The sequence below is a fragment of the Bactrocera dorsalis genome, chromosome 6 (genome assembly GCF_023373825.1).
Source record: "Bactrocera dorsalis isolate Fly_Bdor chromosome 6, ASM2337382v1, whole genome shotgun sequence".
NCBI classification, from domain to species: domain Eukaryota; kingdom Metazoa; phylum Arthropoda; class Insecta; order Diptera; family Tephritidae; genus Bactrocera; species Bactrocera dorsalis.
The window spans coordinates 2,435,120-2,456,695 of record NC_064308.1 but is presented as its reverse complement, the minus strand read 5'-3'; the positions used below and the strand labels follow the sequence as shown (position 1 = coordinate 2,456,695).

Sequence of the window (21,576 nt, the reverse complement as noted above, 5' to 3'; positions counted from 1 at the left end):
GGACACGAAGGACCGTCAGGATATAATTAGTCATTTAGAAGTGATAGAGGGAAACTCGCACAATGCAGTAACAAATATCAATAAGCAGATTATCATAAATGAGCATTTTAACAATTCAATTAATTTAATGAAAAAAATAGTAAACATATAAGGAAGGGCTAATTTCGGGTGTCACCGAACATTTTACACTCTCGCATGATAAAGTGATAATCGAGATTTCATTATCCGTCGTTTACATATTTTTTTTTATTTTGCTGTAAAATTAATTAGAATTAAATTCTGAGAGATTTACCGATACTTTCGGTGAAAAATTAGGTTAGGCTAGGTTAGGCCTTGAAAAGTTGTAGTCCGATCACGACAATTTTTTCACAAGGGATACCTCAGCTCAAATACCGTATTTGTGTAAAGTTTTATTCTGCTACGATCATTGGTTCCTAATGTATATATTATACAGAGAACATCAGATGGAATTCAAAATAGTGTTATATTGGAAGAAGGCGTGGTTGTGAACCGATTTCACCCATATTTCGTACATGTCATTAGAATGTCAAGAAAATATTATATACCGAATTTCATTGAAATCGGTCGAGTAGTTCCTGAGAAATGGTTTTTGGTCCATAAGAGGGCGACGCCACGCCCATTTTCAATTTTTCAAAAAAGGCTGGGTGCAGCTTCTTTCTGTCATTTCTTCCGTAAAATTTAGTGTTTCTGACGTGTTTTGTTAGTCGGTTAACGCACTTTTAGTGATTTTCAACATAACCTTTGTATGGGAGGTGGGCGTGGTTATTATCCAATTTCTTCCATTTTTAAACTGTATATGGAAATGCCTGAAGGAAACGACTCTGTAGAGTTTGGTTGACATAGCTATGGTACAAAAAACTTAGTAGGGGGCGGGGCCACGCCCACTTTTCCAACAAAATTGTGTCCAAATCTGCCCCTCCCTAATGCGATCCTTTTTGCCACTTCAATATCTTTATTTATGGCTTAGTTATGACACTTTATAGGTTTTCGGTTTCCGCCATTTTGTGGGCGTGGCAGTGGACCGATTTTGCCCATCTTCGAACTTAACCTTCTTATGGAGCCAAGAAATACGTGTACTAAGTTTCATCATGATATCTCAATTTTTACTCAAGTTACAGCTTGCACGGACGGACGGACGGACAGACGGACGGACGGACAGACAGACATCCGGATTTCAACTCTACTCGTCGCCCTGATCACTTTGGTATATATAACCCTATATCTGATTCTTTTAGTTTTAGGACTTACAAACAACCGTTATGTGAACAAAACTATAATACTCTCCTTAGCAACTTTGTTGCGAGAGTATAAAAATGACAGTAATAAAATTTTAAAAGAATTAAATCAGATACAAAAGGAGGATAGAAAGCTAGCGAAATTGGTTCTTTACAATGATCAAATGAATAAATTAAGACATATGAAAGGAAAGATACATATAATACAAAACAATATCGCCGCCGCTTAAAACAATTTAACACACAGGAAGTAGATAGTTTCGACATAGATTTATATAAGCTGAAACTAGCCAAGGTAGGAGTAGTAGCTTTCAGAAAAAAGCACTTGTGTTCGCTATTCAAATACCAAAAACATATGCTTCTATAGATTTAAAATTAATTACACCAATGCCAAACAGGAATAATTTAGAAATTGATCAAATAGATGAGGAAATAATAACGCTAGATAATCTCAACATTATCAGTACAAAGCTAATACATTGTTAAGAAAATTCAAATTAAGTGAAAATTATATTTTTTATGATAATTGTATATCTTATATATAAAAATGAAACCGTTTTCGTTGTCACGGCATCACGCGTGGAGGGCTGAACCGATTTGGCTGATTTTTTTTTTGTTGTATTTGTTATTATTAGGAGAAGGTTCTTATGTAAGAAAAAATTACGAAAGTTGCCCGGAAAACCCCTAAAAACAGCCCTTTTCTTTTTCCATACAAACGTTTTATTTTGTATAAATATACATACATACATACATATGTACATATGTAAGTAAAAATGATTGTTTGTTTGTTAGTAACGCTAACGCTCGAGAACGGCGGAACCAATCTTCATGAAATCTGAAGTTGTTCGCTGTCGATCTGGGAAGGGTTACATATAAAAAACCATATACTTTTCATAAGGAAAAGTCGAAAAATTGGAAATTTCCAAAAAGTGACTTTTCATACAATTCTTTTTCGTTTTGTTTTTCAATATTTTGATTTGTAAATTATTTGAATCGTTCAATTTCGGTCGCTTGCTTTTTTATTCCGGCTATTTAAAAGAAAAATTATTGAAAATTATTCAGTGAAAACTTTATGTGTGTTTCAAACGAAGTGATCAATTACAGATTGAAATTTGTTACGAAGCAACGAAGACATCGCGCTAATATCGGTCGGTATTCTTTTTGCCATCAACGTATGGCAGCCCAAGACACATGAACTACATGAGACTCCCATGATGCGATGACATATGTATGTGTGGAATTATGGATCGCTGTCAATCAGCCGGCGATCATCACGATAATAAAGCAAGACTTTTCAAACAACAGCTACGATGTTTGATGGACTTTATCTTGAAGCAACGTATGTATATACGATTACAAGTATGGTGCAGTCAGATACTCTGTACTCTGTTGAGTTGCAAAAAAGAGGTTTGCCGCACGCACACTTCTTTCTTTGAATGGTGGATGGTGGTTACACCAGATCAAATTGATGAAATCATTTCTGAGGAAATTCCTCATGCAGAGAAAGATCCATTATTCTACGAAGTGATGAAAACCAATATGGAGCATGGAAATGATGGATATCCACTCTATCGTCGTAGCTCATCAGACGACAATGGCAGGACATTTACTATTCAACTTAGAGTAGTGAATATCGAAGTCGACAACATATGGATCGTACCATATTCGCCACTATTGTCTAATTCACATTCAAAACTCATGCCAATGTGTGATATTGTAGTTTGGTGTAATCGACTTTTCCGACTGTTGTGCGTTTCGCAGTTAATTTGGAGAATGGCTAAAGAGTGTTTTTCAACCCAGAGAATACAGTACAGCCAGCGGAAACACTTCCAACAACAAAATTTACATTGACGAGTTTTTTCTCAACCTGCGTCAGTGATTCGTTTGTGAGAACATTGCTCTATTTGGAAATGCTTTGATATTATGCATGGAATGCATCGCCGAAGAAATAGGTACGCAGAAAGTAAGGCCAACCAATAGATTGACATCCAGGTGTGTTCTCAACTAATTCCTTAGGACGAATTTACATAATCCACCCGAAAAACTATGATTACTAATACTTTTCGCGATGGCCATTTCGACATATCAGCCTTCAAATCCGCGTCAATTTTGGAATGCGAACAAAATTACATTGCTGAAGACATTTTACATCGTATTCGATAAGAATTGGAAATAGGCAAATTTCGGTTCCAGTGGTTTGATATCAATTCCAACTGCCTTTTGTCAATTCACTTCAACGAAATATGAACTCATCACGAATGTTTATGCCAAATTGGCCAAATTATCGTAACTACGATTGCATGGGTGCGCGCCAATTATACGTGACGTTTTCCCGAGTTGGAAAACCATCTCCTCTGTACATTTACGCACCGGAATAGAAACCAAAAAATGTTGCTTATCAAACTGCGTTACATTGAAAAAAATTTAGAAAAATCGAAAATAAATGATTTTTAACACAACGTGAATTCAACTTTTTTTTTATTTCAAAACACATAATTTCACGCAGAACAACGCATGCGTTGTCACGGCATCACGCGTGAATGGCTAAACCGATGTGGCTGATTTTTTTTCGTAGTTTTCTAATACTCTGTACAAGGTTCTTATGGAAAAAATATTAAGAAAATCTCTCAGAAAGATTGAAAAATATACATTTCATTTTGCATATTTTAAAAAACGCGCGTAACGAATGTAAACGTAATTCAATTTAAATGTCAACGTCATTCAATTAAAAAAAAAAAATGTGGTAATCTGTTTTCATGTAATTTTTATTAAGTTTTTGATAAAGTTCGTTTTATTTTAAAGACTAAGAAGTTTTTTGTTTGCTAATAAGTGTTTATTAATCACGGTAAGTTAAATTCACCTTATATCGATTTTTGGTAACTTTTGCTGACTACGCACTATTACAATTTGGTATACATGGTTAAACAGAAAAAATATGAGATCATTTTATTTTCAGTTTGATTTTCGTTTTTAACAATGCCACCAACCAAACGTACAAATTTAGGCCGCAGAATTCGAAATACGGCAAGTCAAAGAAATATAAGAACAAATCAAAGAAATGAACTACAAAGAAATCGAAATCAACATAGATATGATGTGGTTAATCCCCACAGAGCTGCATTCTGTTATAATGTGGCAATTGATTACAGTTCAGAGCAAATGGTTGCTATTGGACTAATGAATATTGTATGTCCACATTGCAATGCATTGAAATTCAAAAATGAATCCCCTGGATTGTGTTTCGCCAGCGGCCAAGTCAAATTGATGCCATTGGTACCACCACCAGAGCCACTACATTCATTGGTTTCCGGAAATGGGCCAGATTCTAATCATTTTTTGACTCATATCCAGCAATACAATAATTGTTCAAATTACTTGAACAATAATATACAGTCCACTATGTATCAATTGACTGCATACAAAAATGCAGCAAATATAAGAAAAATATGTAATAAGAATACAATACAGAAAAACAACTTTTATGGTGGTTATTGTATTCTTCAGTATAAATCTCAAGTGCCTTAGTCACAAACACACACACACATATACATACTTACATAAACTAACAAATAGAAATGCAATAGATGCACACTAGCAAATGCATACAAATGCATTTGCTGATAAACTATACATCTATTTTTAGATAAGACCAACGCACTTATTATGTGTTATGCGTTGGTCTGATAATTAATTTAAGAACATAGGCTAAGAATTTTTGTATAAAAGGAGCTGTTCAATAAAAGTAAAATCAGATTTGAAAGACAATCTCAGCTTAAAAGACTTCTTTTATTTATATTTTTTACTTCCCCCCACCAGTGGTAAGGGGTAAAAGAAAATAAAAGGAAAGAATTAAAATAAAGAGCAGTGCCTATCACTTATTACCCCCCACCCGAGGTAAGGAATAAGTGACGCAGAGCTGCAATATCTTTACTTAACATTTTTTGGTCCATTCGAGCCTCAAAATTTTGAGCTCAGGCGACTATAAACTCAACAATTGAGTATATATAAAGCCTTATATTGAGAATAAGGAATAGGATACGTAAGCCGTAATAGCAAAAGACTATACGCAAAAATCCTCTAATTGCGATTCAAAGGGATACTCAACTGCTGTGAGTCGAGGCACAGCAAGGTCAACTAGGCGACCAATCAATAACCTCCAACGATCCCTTTGAAGAAGAAAAACGCAATAGCACAACAAAAAAAGAAGAAGCTGTCAACATGGGAATCAACAGGGGAAAGATCCTTGATAGCCAACTTGACTTAGCGGAGAAAGTCCTGCAAACGTATAATAATATAGCGGGCAAATCGATAAGAAAAACAAAAGTTGAAGAGTTAAATAAATATGTTAGTAAAATACAAAAAGATTTTGACGCTAACCATGAAAAACTAATGGCGGATGGCATAGGTGAAGAGGACTATTTTAAGTCGAATTCTTATGACCGCATAACAGAGCAAATAGAAGAAATGATTCAACAATTCAAACAAGCTCTTAAAGACGAAGTTGAGTTTCCATTGTCAGAAAGAAACCAGAAAACTCAATCTGGCACACTAGAAAAACAGCAAACTATGTCAGATAGAAAAATTGTTATTTTTAGAAGGAAAATTGAGAACCTTCGGAAGCAAATGGCTGACTTGAGTTTCGAATTGGTTATCAACTCTGATCAAATTGCATATTTGGAAACGCTGTTTAATACCATAGAAAATATGTACAGCAGCGATCTTTCAAAACAATTTAATTTGGAAATTGAAGAAGCTTACGACGAAATAGTAGCAGAATATCGTCTAAAAAATGGCTTAAAAATTGAAGAGCCAAAAATAGCATTTCGTCATAATTTGGAATTGGAAAAACTGAAAATTCCAAATTTCTATGGGAAAATAAAAGAATGGGCTAATTTTTTCAACGTGTTCCAAGACATGGTACACAACAACGATCAAATATCTAGCTCTGAAAAAATGCTTCGTTTACGCCTTTGCTTGAAAGGTGAAGCTGCTCGTCTGATTCAACATTTGCAGATATCAGCCGATAATTACAAAGCAGCGTGGAGTATCCTTCAAGAGAGGTACGACAACAAACGGATTTTGTTCACGACACAGTGGGACAGAATAATGGATCAGCCAGTCATTAATAGTGACAACGCCGAAAGCGTAAGACAGCTGCTAGACACAACAAACGAATGCCTCAATGCAATAAAGTCATTGGGCGTTAAAACAGAAGAGGCTGATCCCTTTATAGCTCGAGTCATTGTACGGAAGCTAGACAAGGAAGGGCTCAGATTATATGAGCAATTTGTAAGAAAGACCAGGGATATTCAGAAATTATCTGACATTCAAGGATTTCTGGGCCAGCACTTTCAGACATTAAAAGCAGTAGAGGATAAGCAATAATTGTATAAAAACCGCAAGCTGCAAACATATAAAGCAAACCATATATCTTTCAACGCAAGGCAGCAAAGTATAAAATGTACCTATTGCAAGATATTAGGTCATATAATTACTGATTGCCGAAAATTTAAGAATATGTCTTCAGAAGAAAGACGTAAATATGCAAAAGATAAAAAAATTTGCTTCAGATGTCTCAACCATAATTGGTTCGAAAATTGTAATAATAATTTGAAATGCAAAATTTGCAATCAAAATCATAACGAACTTCTACATCCAGAGACTAGGGATAGTAAAACATCAATAACTACAAATTCAACATCAACAAAAGTAATTCTGGCCACAGCTCAGATAAAAGCAAAAGCAGCGAACGGCGAATACATATTGTTAAGAGCTCTAATTGACCAAGGGTCTCAAATAACATCAATATCTGAAGAAGCAGCGCAGATATTAGGTGCACCAAGGACAAAAATCCAAACAAAACTCTATGGGCTGGGAAGTGTTGTGGTTGGCGAATCAAAATACAAGATTCAAGTACAAATAAAACCAAGATTCTTAAGCCAACATGTGGAAGAAGTACATGCAGTAATTTTATCATCACTGACCACTGCTCAACCAGATCAATCATTTAAATATGATATAAAACAATGGAAAAATTATACACTTGCTGACCCATTGTTTAATAAAGCAGATACAATAGACATGGTAATTGGTGGAGACATTTTTAGCAGAATCATTGAAGATGGAGTCAAAAAAAGTGACGGAGTCCTTGGAAAAGCAACAAAATTCGGCTGGATTTTATCCGGAATCATCAAACAAAAAGAATTCAGTAGGATAACATCAACGACTACCAACCTAGAGCGATTTTGGGAACTGGAGGAAATACCAGATGAAAACGATATCGAAGAAGGAGATGCATGTTTAAAGCAGTTTGAAGAAACCATCAAACAAGATGATGATGGGCGATTTATTGTAGAAATCCCTTTTAAAGAAGATACAAATTTGGGTGATTCTCGCAAACAAGCTGTGGCGCGCCTCATTTCTATGGAAAATAAATTTCAAAAAAGCAATAAACTAAAAGAGGACTACCATCAGTTCATCAATGAATATAAGGACCTTGGTCATATGGTCAAAGCAAATGATCACTTAAACGGTAAATATTATCTACCACACCATGCAATAATACGAGAAAACAGCTTAACGACGAAGTTACGCGTTGTATTTGATGCATCTGCAAAATCTTCGAACGGAAAAAGCCTCAATGACATAATGTTTTCCGGTCCTAAACTTCAGAGAGACATATTTGACATTCTTCTCAAATGGAGACTTTGGAAAGTAGTTATCACTGCTGATGTGGAAAAAATGTTCAGACAAATAAAAATTGCTGAAAAGGATCGCGAATATCATAGAATTTTATGGCGCGAAAGTCCTTTGAACGAAATTGAGGAATATAAGTTGACCACAGTGACTTATGGTACTGCATCTGCTCCATATTTAGCAGTGCGCACATTATTTGAAATTGCAAATAAATGTCCAAATAAACAGCTCCAAACACTAATAAAAGAAGACTTCTATATGGATGACCTTATGACTGGAGCAGATTCAGTTAAACAATGTCAAGGCATTCAAGAAGACATCAGCAATCATCTTCAAATCTTTGGATTTCATCTTCGAAAATGGCTTTCAAACTGCAGTAGCATAACACAAAATATAAAAGCGAAAGAAGACAACGAAATAATTCAAATTAAAGAAAACGAAGCAGTGAAAACTCTTGGACTATATTGGGATCCAAAACAAGACGAATTCCAATTCAGAATTAATTTGACACATGTCAAAAAGACCACCAAAAGGAGCGTTCTTTCCCAGCTTGCTCAAATATTTGATCCACTGGGTTGGCTCTCACCAATAACAATCATAGCAAAGCTATTCATTCAAAAACTTTGGATGCAGCAATCTGACTGGGATGAGCAGCTGTCAGAAATTTACAATCAGAATGGTCGATCTTCCTAGAAAATATAAAAGATTTGGAAAACGTGCGTATCCCACGATGGATAGAAACACATTTGCAGTCCGAGGTTGAAATTCATGGATTTGGCGATGCTTCCGGAAAGGCATATGCTGCAGTCATTTATGTCAAAATTGGCAATTCCGTAAAACTGTTAACCGCAAAAACAAAAGTTAATCCGCTTAAAAATCAGAAAACATTACCTAAACTAGAACTTTGTGCAGCTCATTTGCTGGCGAAGTTAATAAATAAAGTTTGTAAAATCATCACAAGAAGTCATAAAGTTTATGCATGGAGCGATTCTACAATAACCCTGAGCTGGATTGACACATTCAAAAACAAAGATAAGTTTGTTAGAAATCGAGTGTAAGAAATCCAAAAACTTATACCATAAGCAACCTGGAGACACGTAAGCACAAAAGATAATCCTGCTGATTCAGCGTCAAGAGGTATATCATCTCCCAAATTACTAGGCATGGATATTTGGTGGTATGGGCCCAAATGGCTAGCATTGTCAGAAAACCAATGGCCAACAGTTGCAGATATCAATATAGCAACAATACTAATGACATCAAAAACCGAAAATCAATTCATCGACAACCTAATAAATCGATATTCTAGCTGGTTAAAGCTACAAAGAGTAGTAGCTTACTTATTGCGCTTCGGTAAGAAAAGAGAAAATCAGCACTCCGTAAATTTGTCTGTAAAAGAATTACAAAGAGCGAAAAATACAATAATTCGACAGTCACAAAAACAATTCTTCAAAGATGAAATGAAACAACTATTGAATAGCAAACAGCTCAGCAATACAAGCAAAATTGTCAACCTCAACCCATTTTTAGACGAAAATGACGTTATGAGAGTTGGAGGTAGGCTCACAAACGCGGAATTGCCTTATAGTTCAAAACACCCAATAATTCTTCCCAAATCAACTTTAGCTGCATTAATAATTAAAGATGCACACCATGCTACATTACATGGTGGAAACCGGTTAACAGAAGCAATTATCAGGAGACAATACTGGATAATCGGCGTTAAGAACGCAATAAAAAGTTGTATACGAAATTGTTGTAAGTGTATACGATACAAACAAGTCTCTGCAAAACAAATAATGGGCGATCTACCAGAATTCAGAGTATCAATGTCGAGTCCGTTCACTTATACTGGAGTTGACTACGCTGGACCATTCCAAATGAGATGCTCAAAAGGCCGTGGTCAAAAGTCCTTCAAAGGGTATGTAACAGTGTTTATATGCCTCTCAACTAAAGCTGTTCATCTTGAGGCAGTCAGTGAGTTATCATCAGACGCGTTTTTGGCAGCACTAAGGAGATTTTTCGGCAGAAGAGGAAGGTGTCTTCATATCTACTCGGACAATGGATCCAATTTTGTTGGAGCAAATAAGTGGCTTGATAAAGAGTTTAAAGCAGCAATAAAGCAAAACTCAGACGTAGCACCAATTTTGGCCAACGAGCAAATAACTTGGCATTTTATTCCCCGGCAGGCCCACATTTCGGAGGAATGTGGGAGGCAGGTGTAAAAGGATTGAAATACCATTTAAAAAGAGCCATCGCAGATACAAAATTAACTTTTGAAGAAATGTCTACAGTATTAGCTCAAATAGAGGCATCTTTGAACTCGCGTCCACTATATTCAATAAACGACGATAATGGAATAGATGCATTAACACCGGGTCATTTCCTAATTGGAAGACCATTAAAGTCAATTCCATCTCTCGAACCAGATGTCAACTACTCTACATTAAACAAATGGAAGTTAGCACAAAAAACTCACAACCAGCCAAGTGGCCTCTTGCTAAAATTATAGAAACTCATCCGGGAAATGATGGTCGCAAAATACAATCAGCTTAACGCAAGATCCAATTATCTCAGTAATACATGATATTACAGAAGACAAAATAGTGCCGCTTCAGATTGACCGCATCAACAATAACAAAGATGTCGAACAAATTAAGGAGCAGATCAATAGAATAAGTAATAATGATTTTAATTTAAAGGATTTAAATCTAAAAAATTACAGCGGACACATATCGCTTATATTAGTTATTATAATAATTGTAATTTTAGTCATATGTTATGTACGCTACAAATCCAAACCAAAAGGGAAAATTACGATTAATCTTTCTAATCGCACAAACACATAATTTGTAATTAATTGTATAAATGTAATCAAAAATAATAATAATTATTATATATGGGTCACATTGTTTAATTAAGCAGATAGAATAGACATGGTAATTGGTGGAGACATTTTTAGCAGAATCATTGAAGATGGAGTCAAAAAAAGTGACGGAGTCCTTGGAAAAGCAACAAAATTCGGCTGGATTTTATCCGGAATCATCAAACAAAAAGAATTCAGTAGGATAACATCAACGACTACCAACCTAGAGCGATTTTGGGAACTGGAGGAAATACCAGATGAAAACGATATCGAAGAAGGAGATGCATGTTTAAAGCAGTTTGAAGAAACCATCAAACAAGATGATGATGGGCGATTTATTGTAGAAATCCCTTTTAAAGAAGATACAAATTTGGGTGATTCTCGCAAACAAGCTGTGGCGCGCCTCATTTCTATGGAAAATAAATTTCAAAAAAGCAATAAACTAAAAGAGGACTACCATCAGTTCATCAATGAATATAAGGACCTTGGTCATATGGTCAAAGCAAATGATCACTTAAACGGTAAATATTATCTACCACACCATGCAATAATACGAGAAAACAGCTTAACGACGAAGTTACGCGTTGTATTTGATGCATCTGCAAAATCTTCGAACGGAAAAAGCCTCAATGACATAATGTTTTCCGGTCCTAAACTTCAGAGAGACATATTTGACATTCTTCTCAAATGGAGACTTTGGAAAGTAGTTATCACTGCTGATGTGGAAAAAATGTTCAGACAAATAAAAATTGCTGAAAAGGATCGCGAATATCATAGAATTTTATGGCGCGAAAGTCCTTTGAACGAAATTGAGGAATATAAGTTGACCACAGTGACTTATGGTACTGCATCAGCTCCATATTTAGCAGTGCGCACATTATTTGAAATTGCAAATAAATGTCCAAATAAACAGCTCCAAACACTAATAAAAGAAGACTTCTATATGGATGACCTTATGACTGGAGCAGATTCAGTTAAACAATGTCAAGCCATTCAAGAAGACATCAGCAATCATCTTCAAATCTTTGGATTTCATCTTCGAAAATGGCTTTCAAACTGCAGTAGCATAACACAAAATATAAAAGCGAAAGAAGACAACGAAATAATTCAAATTAAAGAAAACGAAGCAGTGAAAACTCTTGGACTATATTGGGATCCAAAACAAGACGAATTCCAATTCAGAATTAATTTGACACATGTCAAAAAGACCACCAAAAGGAGCGTTCTTTCCCAGCTTGCTCAAATATTTGATCCACTGGGTTGGCTCTCACCAATAACAATCATAGCAAAGCTATTCATTCAAAAACTTTGGATGCAGCAATCTGACTGGGATGAGCAGCTGTCAGAAAGTTTACAATCAGAATGGTCGATCTTCCTAGAAAATATAAAAGATTTGGAAAACGTGCGTATCCCACGATGGATAGAAACACATTTGCAGTCCAAGGTTGAAATTCATGGATTTGGCGATGCTTCCGGAAAGGCATATGCTGCAGTCATTTATGTCAAAATTGGCAATTCCGTAAAACTGTTAACCGCAAAAACAAAAGTTAATCCGCTTAAAAATCAGAAAACATTACCTAAACTAGAACTTTGTGCAGCTCATTTGCTGGCGAAGTTAATAAATAAAGTTTGTAAAATCATCACAAGAAGTCATAAAGTTTATGCATGGAGCGATTCTACAATAACCCTGAGCTGGATTGACACATTCAAAAACAAAGATAAGTTTGTTAGAAATCGAGTGTAAGAAATCCAAAAACTTATACCATAAGCAACCTGGAGACACGTAAGCACAAAAGATAATCCTGCTGATTCAGCGGCAAGAGGTATATCATCTCCCAAATTACTAGGCATGGATATTTGGTGGTATGGGCCCAAATGGCTAGCATTGTCAGAAAACCAATGGCCAACAGTTGCAGATATCAATATAGCAACAATACTAATGACATCAAAAACCGAAAATCAATTCATCGACAACCTAATAAATCGATATTCTAGCTGGTTAAAGCTACAAAGAGTAGTAGCTTACTTATTGCGCTTCGGTAAGAAAAGAGAAAATCAGCACTCCGTAAATTTGTCTGTAAAAGAATTACAAAGAGCGAAAAATACAATAATTCGACAGTCACAAAAACAATTCTTCAAAGATGAAATGAAACAACTATTGAATAGCAAACAGCTCAGCAATACAAGCAAAATTGTCAACCTCAACCCATTTTTAGACGAAAATGACGTTATGAGAGTTGGAGGTAGGCTCACAAACGCGGAATTGCCTTATAGTTCAAAACACCCAATAATTCTTCCCAAATCAACTTTAGCTGCATTAATAATTAAAGATGCACACCATGCTACATTACATGGTGGAAACCGGTTAACAGAAGCAATTATCAGGAGACAATACTGGATAATCGGCGTTAAGAACGCAATAAAAAGTTGTATACGAAATTGTTGTAAGTGTATACGATACAAACAAGTCTCTGCAAAACAAATAATGGGCGATCTACCAGAATTCAGAGTATCAATGTCGAGTCCGTTCACTTATACTGGAGTTGACTACGCTGGACCATTCCAAATGAGATGCTCAAAAGGCCGTGGTCAAAAGTCCTTCAAAGGGTATGTAGCAGTGTTTATATGCCTCTCAACTAAAGCTGTTCATCTTGAGGCAGTCAGTGAGTTATCATCAGACGCGTTTTTGGCAGCACTAAGGAGATTTTTCGGCAGAAGAGGAAGGTGTCTTCATATCTACTCGGACAATGGATCCAATTTTGTTGGAGCAAATAAGTGGCTTGATAAAGAGTTTAAAGCAGCAATAAAGCAAAACTCAGACGTAGCACCAATTTTGGCCAACGAGCAAATAACTTGGCATTTTATTCCCCCGGCAGGCCCACATTTCGGAGGAATGTGGGAGGCAGGTGTAAAAGGATTGAAATACCATTTAAAAAGAGCCATCGCAGATACAAAATTAACTTTTGAAGAAATGTCTACAGTATTAGCTCAAATAGAGGCATCTTTGAACTCGCGTCCACTATATTCAATAAACGACGATAATGGAATAGATGCATTAACACCGGGTCATTTCCTAATTGGAAGACCATTAAAGTCAATTCCATCTCTCGAACCAGATGTCAACTACTCTACATTAAACAAATGGAAGTTAGCACAAAAAACTCACAACCAGCCAAGTGGCCTCTTGCTAAAATTATAGAAACTCATCCGGGAAATGATGGTCGCAAAATACAATCAGCTTAACGCAAGATCCAATTATATCAGTAATACATGATATTACAGAAGACAAAATAGTGCCGCTTCAGATTGACCGCATCAACAATAACAAAGATGTCGAACAAATTAAGGAGCAGATCAATAGAATAAGTAATAATGATTTTAATTTAAAGGATTTAAATCTAAAAAATTACAGCGGACACATATCGCTTATATTAGTTATTATAATAATTGTAATTTTAGTCATATGTTATGTACGCTACAAATCCAAACCAAAAGGGAAAATTACGATTAATCTTTCTAATCGCACAAACACATAATTTGTAATTAATTGTATAAATGTAATCAAAAATAATAATAATTATTATATTATTGTAACCACATTTTTGGCCCTCGGCAGTATGTTCAAATTACTTGAACAATAATATACAGTCCACTATGTATCAATTGACTGCATACAAAAATGCAGCAAATATAAGAAAAATATGTAATAAGAATACAATACAGAAAAACAACTTTTATGGTGGTTATTGCATTCTTCAGTATAAATCTCAAGTGCCTTAGTCACAAACACACACACACATATACATACTTACATAAACTAACAAATAGAAATGCAATAGATGCACACTAGCAAATGCATACAAATGCATTTGCTGATAAACTATACATCTATTTTTAGATAAGACCAACGCACTTATTATGTGTTATGCGTTGGTCTGATAATTAATTTAAGAACATAGGCTAAGAATTTTTGTATAAAAGGAGCTGTTCAATAAAAGTAAAATCAGATTTGAAAGACAATCTCAGCTTAAAAGACTTCTTTTATTTATATTTTGTACTTCCCCCCACCAGTGGTAAGGGGTAAAAGAAAATAAAAGGAAAGAATTAAAATAAAGAGCAGTGCCTATCACTTATTACCCCCCACCCGAGGTAAGGAATAAGTGACGCAGAGCTGCAATATCTTTACTTAACAATAATTGCTTTCAAGTGACATCATTTGGCGCAACAAAAGTTATTGGAGACAATTTTATGCCTACTTTCAAGGTATATAAGTATAATGGCAAACAACTTTATTTAGTTTTACAACCATATAGCTGGTGCAAAATATGTTGAGCCAGTGTTGTGTAGATGTGTTTACAAAGTGTTCCAATACTTGGTAAAGCCTAAAACTTCCATGGAAGGCTACTGTGCAATGTTGAGATTTAGTTGTAATTCGAAATGATCTATAAAGTATTTTGGGAGTATTTTGCGAGCCACATGGTGGTACAAACAATTTGCTATACAATTACCTATATACATATTTATATTCTTGCAGACGCAGGGTCAAATATATCATCGAACAGGTTCCTTATTGCCAATGCCTGATGAAGACTATAAATTTTTGCAAATATGCCCCTGCAGGACAACATGCTGGACATTTTAATACGCCAACAATTGATTTTTTTTTATTAGTATTCATCTTAATTTACAATCTGTCGTAAGACAATAAGCAAATGTAATTGATTAATGTGATTCACATTGATGCATTAAGTGCAATTTGGCCTTAATATAAGGTTATTTAGTAACTAGTATTTATTAAGCTAAATTACGTAATTTGTATCAATATTTTTACAAAGTGTATTATTTTATACTTAGATAGTTCTTACGATCTAAATGGCAGGTCTAGAGGATGTATTCTTTTCAATCGTCGTGTGTCATCGCTGTTGTCTAATAAGTTTATAGCGCATGGGTTAGGGTGCCAATTTAATCTTGTTATGTACCTTGAGCTGTATCTTTTTATTTCTTCAATCACCATAGGCATTCTCAGATCCTTATGGAGATGAATATTTTTAATGTACCACGGAGCGTTAGCTAGAAGTCTAAGGGTTTTTGACTGGAACCTTTGAATTATATCTATGTTGGATCTACTTGCTGTACCCCAGATTTGAATGCCATAAGACCATATGGGTTTCAACATAGTTTTATAGAGAAGAATTTTGTTTTGTAAACTAAGTTTAGACTTAGGGCCAAGCAACCAATACATTTTTCTAGTTTTAATTTTGAGCTGCGTTCTCTTGGCTCTAATATGTTCACGCCAATTGGACTTTGGAATTAAACGATTATTAAGACTCACACCGGGGTACTCTTCCTTCCTCAATGTGAAAGTTATGTGAGTTGATTTGCCAGCATTTACAGAGATGTTCCATTTGCGAAGCCAAGATTGTATTTCATTTAGCTGTGCTTGTGCAGTTTCAGCAGCTTCGCTAGCCGAGTAGGCAGATGAGAGTACAGCAGTGTCGTCTGCATAGGTGGCAACTGTTAAATTACCATTTTCCAATATTGGCATGTCTGCAGTAAAAATTGTATATAGTATTGGTCCCAGAACACTTCCTTGCGGGACACCTGCCTTTATTTCGTGTATGTCTGAGATTTCATCTTTAACTTTAACATAGAAATGTCTTTGACTCAGATAAGATCTGAGGAAGAGATAGAGTGGAGTAGATAGCGTCTTTTTAATTTTATACAGTAGGCCCGAGTGCCAGACTCTCTCAAATGCCTGCTGAACATCTAGAAAAATTGCACAACAATACTTCTTCTCCTCCAAGCTACTAAGTATAGTTTTCACAACGCGATGACATTGTTCCGGTGTGCCGTGCATATGTCTGAAACCAAACTGATGATCTGGAATAATTGATTGCTTTTCCAGCTCTGGCAGTAGTCTTCGAAGAAATATTCTTTCGAGTATTTTCGAGAATATTGTCAGTAAGCTTATTGGTCTATATGAAGATAATTCATTTTCCGGCTTGTTTGGCTTTGGTATCATTATAATTTCAGCACATTTCCACTGCGTGGGGAAATGGCTCAATTTTAAGCTACTATTAAAAAGCAAGACCAAAAATAATATACATTTCTTGGAAAAGTTTTTGATTTTCCAAGCGTCGATGTTATCATGACCTGGAGACTTTGAATTTTTCAAACGCGATATTTCAAATTGGACCTCTGAGAGTCTTACGTATGTAAGAGGCTTATCCATTGGACATGGGCAGTCAATGTATGATTCAACGTCCTCACGATGGCTGGTGCTACTGGTGTTAAATGGCTGAAATATATCTTTAAGATGGTTGGCAAAAGCGTGTGCTTTGCTTATGTTTGATCTGCACCAAGTATTGTTAATATCTTTAACCGGAACCTGTCTTATGGTTGGCCGTTTTAAGTATTTGGTGGCTTTCCAGATGTTTTATTCGTTATTGTTGCTTGGATCAAGTTTTTTGAGATATTCTCCAATCAATGCTTCTTTAAATTCAGCTAAACTAGTTTTAAGCTCCTTAGTTGCTTTATTGAGGGCTTTTTTGTCATTCAGATTCCTGCTGTTGTGCCATATCCTTCGAAGTCGCCTCTTGTTCTTAACCAATTTAGATATTTCATCAGAATATGGTTGTCTGCTTCCATGTGTTCGAGAAGTTATATTACCATAGTTGGTTGAGGCTAAGAAGGCGGCTTCGTGTATTTTGTTGGTTAAAATCTCTACTGCATCATCTAAATCCCTAGTTGAATTTATCTCCATGTTGAGATTTATATTAGATTCAAGTCGAGATTGAAAGAGTTTAATATCGGATCTTTTATTTAATATATGCTGTTTCTGAGCAGTAAGTAAAGCAGGCAAATTAAAGGGAATAATTAAAGCGGAATGGTCTGAAATAAGATCGTAATTATTTATTATTTCCACTAGGTTAGCGTCAATTCCAAAATAAACAGCAAAATCAATCAAATCGGGGGTCTTGCTGGGATCTGTGGGCCAGTGGGACAACCAGTAGAAAGAACATTTAAATTTTTTTCCATAATGCATTTGCATAGTTCGCGGCCTTTGGGATTAGTAAGACGAGATCCCCACCATGGATGTTTGGCATTGAAATCACCACCAGCTAGAAATCTGTTGCCCAGTTTGTTAAACAAATTAGTAAACGACTGTTTACTTATGTTGAATCGCGGAGGTAGATACAGTGCGGTTATAGCAATCCCTCCATTAACGCTTGTGATTTCAACGGACGCAGCTTGAACTGAAGGCAACGATATTGGTTCTAATATCTTATATTTTAAAGTTGACTTCACTATAATTGCAGATCCGCCATGTGCTTTACCATCAGGATGATTGCAAGTAATAATATCATAACCATTTATTAAAAAAAAAAGACTTGTTAGTAAAGTGAGTTTCTGAGATCATGAGAATATCTATGTTGTTAGTTACAACGAAATGTTCGACTTCTAATCTATGGTTACTAAGTCCATTAGCATTCCATATTGCCATCTTAAGGCTTAATTGCATAATCTTGAAACAAGAGAAGACATCATTGATATTAACGTAGAGGTTAGTTCAATTTGTTTGGAAATTAGCGCCTCTAGCTTCTTGAAATTGTTGTGGCTATGTGCAGCAGTGTTTTGTTGTCCTTTTGTAATTTCTGCGTAACTAAAGTTGTTATTGTAAACTGGTTGCTCAATACTTGAGCGAACACTGTCTTTAGGTCGAGTATTATTCACAGTCGATTTGTTGGGATCTTTATTGCAAACCAGTTTCTGATATACTTGACAACCTTTGTAGTTGGCAGTGTGATTTTGCAAGCAGTGTACGCATTTTGGTGGAGTACCAGGGTCTTTTTCGCAAAGAGCAGTCTGGTGGTCCAGACTGCACTTAACACATCTGTATGGTTTTTTACAGTATCGTTTAGTATGTCCAAACTCTTGGCAACGATGACACTGAACTAAATCATTAAATTTGCGGGGAGGTTCGATTTTAACTACCGCGCTACATAATCGATTAATGTCAAATACACTTTTGTTGTTTGCCGACGGCTCTAAGTCAGCAAAAAATAGTGACATGGGCATCTTTGTAACTTTGCTTTTTGCATTAACAATGTTTCTCACAATATGACCTTTTTGAGATAAATCAAATATAATGTCGTCTATGGGTGTGGAATAGTGGATATTTTTTATGACAATTTTATAGGGCTTTTCCTCTTTTAACTGATACGTGTGAAAAATTATATTATTTGAGTCTAAATACGTCACAAGTTTTCTATAAGAGTCACTGTTTGCAGGCATGACTCTGGCTTGTCCGTCTCTGCCGGACTTGTATGAAAAATTTCCTCTACCAATTAAAGTTGAGAAATTGACTATCATTTTATTTATATCGGTTATTTGTGGTATGAAAATCGGTGGTGGTTTGAAAACACTTGTAGCTGTCTCTGCGTTTTGCTCATTATTCTTATCAATGGCATTGTTATTATCACTTTGGTTGTTTGTGTCTAAAATTGCAAACCGGTTTGATGTATTTGGAGTATTGTTCGGCTTTAGTTGTTTTTTCATTACATTTGGGGATTCAATAGTTTTACGTTTTGTTGCTTTGGGCTGGTACGCATTTTGCCAGCCCCCGCTGTTATCACACATATCGACGTTTACAACGTCCTCACTAACCATTAAGTCGGGGTTTTGTTTTTGCTTTTTCGCTTTTTATTACACACGATAATATGTTTACAAAAATGCACGGACAAAAATGCAAATACACTTTTCGACTAAACTCGCACTACCTGTAATCGTACGCACTAAGTTTTGTGACCGCACACACTGAATTCGAAATTAAGAATGCCAACAATTGATGAAGTGGCTATTGTCGTCGTGGGAGAAAATTTAGAAAACCGAGACATTGTTTTACTTCGACGGAACGATCAACTTCAGCGTGTATTTGAAACACATCGATCATATGATACCTTACAATATCCTATCCTATTTTGGCAAGGTGAATCCAGTTACAGGTAAATTAATTAAACAATATATGTTTACCACATTAAAATATATGTTTACTAACTAAAACTCCGTTCCGAGGAATATATTCATCTTCGGGATGCCACTAATGCTGATGGAAATGCACAGAATGTTGGCAGAACAACTATTCTCTCAGCAACATACGTCGGAAGCCCGCGACATATGCATGAATATGCTCAAGATGCTATGTCCTATGTACGACATTATGGCACACCAAATCAAATTCACGATATCACTGCAAGGTTGTTCAAAATGAAATTAAAATCACTCATGGATTTTATTGTTAAGTATCGCGTGTTCGGCGAGACGCACTGTTGGATGTACTTAATTGAGTGGCAAAAACGCGGATTGCCTCATACACATATCCTCATTTGGTTGGTTGAGAGGATAAGACCGAATGAAATTGATAATGTGATATCAGCAGAAATTCCCGATAATAATGAAGACCCACTGTTACATGAGGTTATTACAAAAATATGATACATGGTCCATGTGGAATATTAAATCCAATTTCTCCGTGTATGGTTTAAGGAAAATGTTCAAAACGCTACCCAAGACAATTGGTAACAGAAACTATTACTAGAAATGATGGGCATCCACTTTATCACCGCCGATCCATTGATGACAATGGAAAGTCAACAATAGTCCAAGTAAATCGACAGGACATTGAAGTTGATAATCGTTGGGTTGTTCCGTTTTCGCCATTACTTTCCAAGGCATATAAAGCACACATAAACGTCGAATTTCGCCATTCCGTAAAATCTATTAAATATATTTGCAAGTATGTGAACAAAGCTAGCTGTCTTCGCAGTTGCTGCCGAAAATTCAAATGATGAAGTCACTCAATATCAAATGGGACGCTATGTTAGTAGTAACGAAGGCATGTGGCGTATATTTTCGTTTCCAATACATGAACGACACCCTACTGTTGTTCACTTGGCCGTACATTTGGAAAATGGTCAACGGGTGTATTTTACAGATGCAAACGTATTACAACGAGTTGACAGGCCACCATCGACAACATTAACCAACTTCTTTGAAATGTGCCAGAATGATTATTTTGTGGGACAACGTGTATATTTCACAGTTGTTACTGCACAGCAATTTGTAGAGCGACCACCATCAATTGTTTCGAATTGTGTCAAAATGATCAATTTGCTAAAACATTGCTTTATTCACAAGTACCAACATATTACACTTGGAATGCATCTGGAAAGAAATGGAACAGACGTAAGCAAGGAAGACCAGTTCAAGGTTATACTGGCATTTTTGAAAGTGATGTCATTGGACGTCTTTATACAGTGCATCCCAGTCATGCTGAATGTTTTTATTTGCGTCTATTATTGATTCATGTTCGTGGGCCTACATCTTTTTTGAGTTTGAAAAGAGGTAACGGTGTCACACTTTTCGTCAAGCATGTCAGGAATTGCATTTACTGGAAGATAATAATCACTGGTATGCGACACTTAGGGATGCATCAGCAACAGGTTCTCCTCATCAAATACGAACATTATTTGCTATTATTATTGCAACATGTTTTCCATCTGATCCACTGCAATTATGGGAAAATTTTAAGGATTTTATGTCCGAAGACATTTTGCATCGAATGCGCCGAATTGCAGGAAAAAACTATTTAATTATTACACTTGAAATGTTTAATGAGGCATTGATTATCATTGAAGATATTTGTTTGGTAATTGCAAATAAAGCATTGACACAATTGGGTTTGGCAGCTCCAAATCG

The 21,576-nt window shown here is 35.7% G+C and overlaps 3 protein-coding genes across 17 annotated transcripts in view; 1 reads left to right on the top strand and 2 right to left on the bottom strand.

The window, feature by feature from the left end:
- The window catches only part of LOC125779117 (uncharacterized), a 75,171-nt gene extending 73,817 nt beyond the window's left edge, over positions 1 to 1,354 (bottom strand). The window contains exon 1 of the mRNA XM_049459688.1: positions 1,070 to 1,354. The gene's annotated coding sequence lies outside the window, so the exon portion shown is untranslated. The remainder of the gene's footprint in view (positions 1 to 1,069) is intronic.
- The window catches only part of LOC125779099 (glutamate receptor ionotropic, kainate 2), a 2,985,835-nt gene that overhangs the window by 1,975,710 nt on the left and 988,549 nt on the right, over positions 1 to 21,576 (bottom strand). The window lies entirely within an intron of this gene.
- The window catches only part of LOC125779126 (uncharacterized), a 497,385-nt gene that overhangs the window by 108,878 nt on the left and 366,931 nt on the right, over positions 1 to 21,576 (top strand). The gene's annotated exons all lie outside the window — the stretch shown is intronic.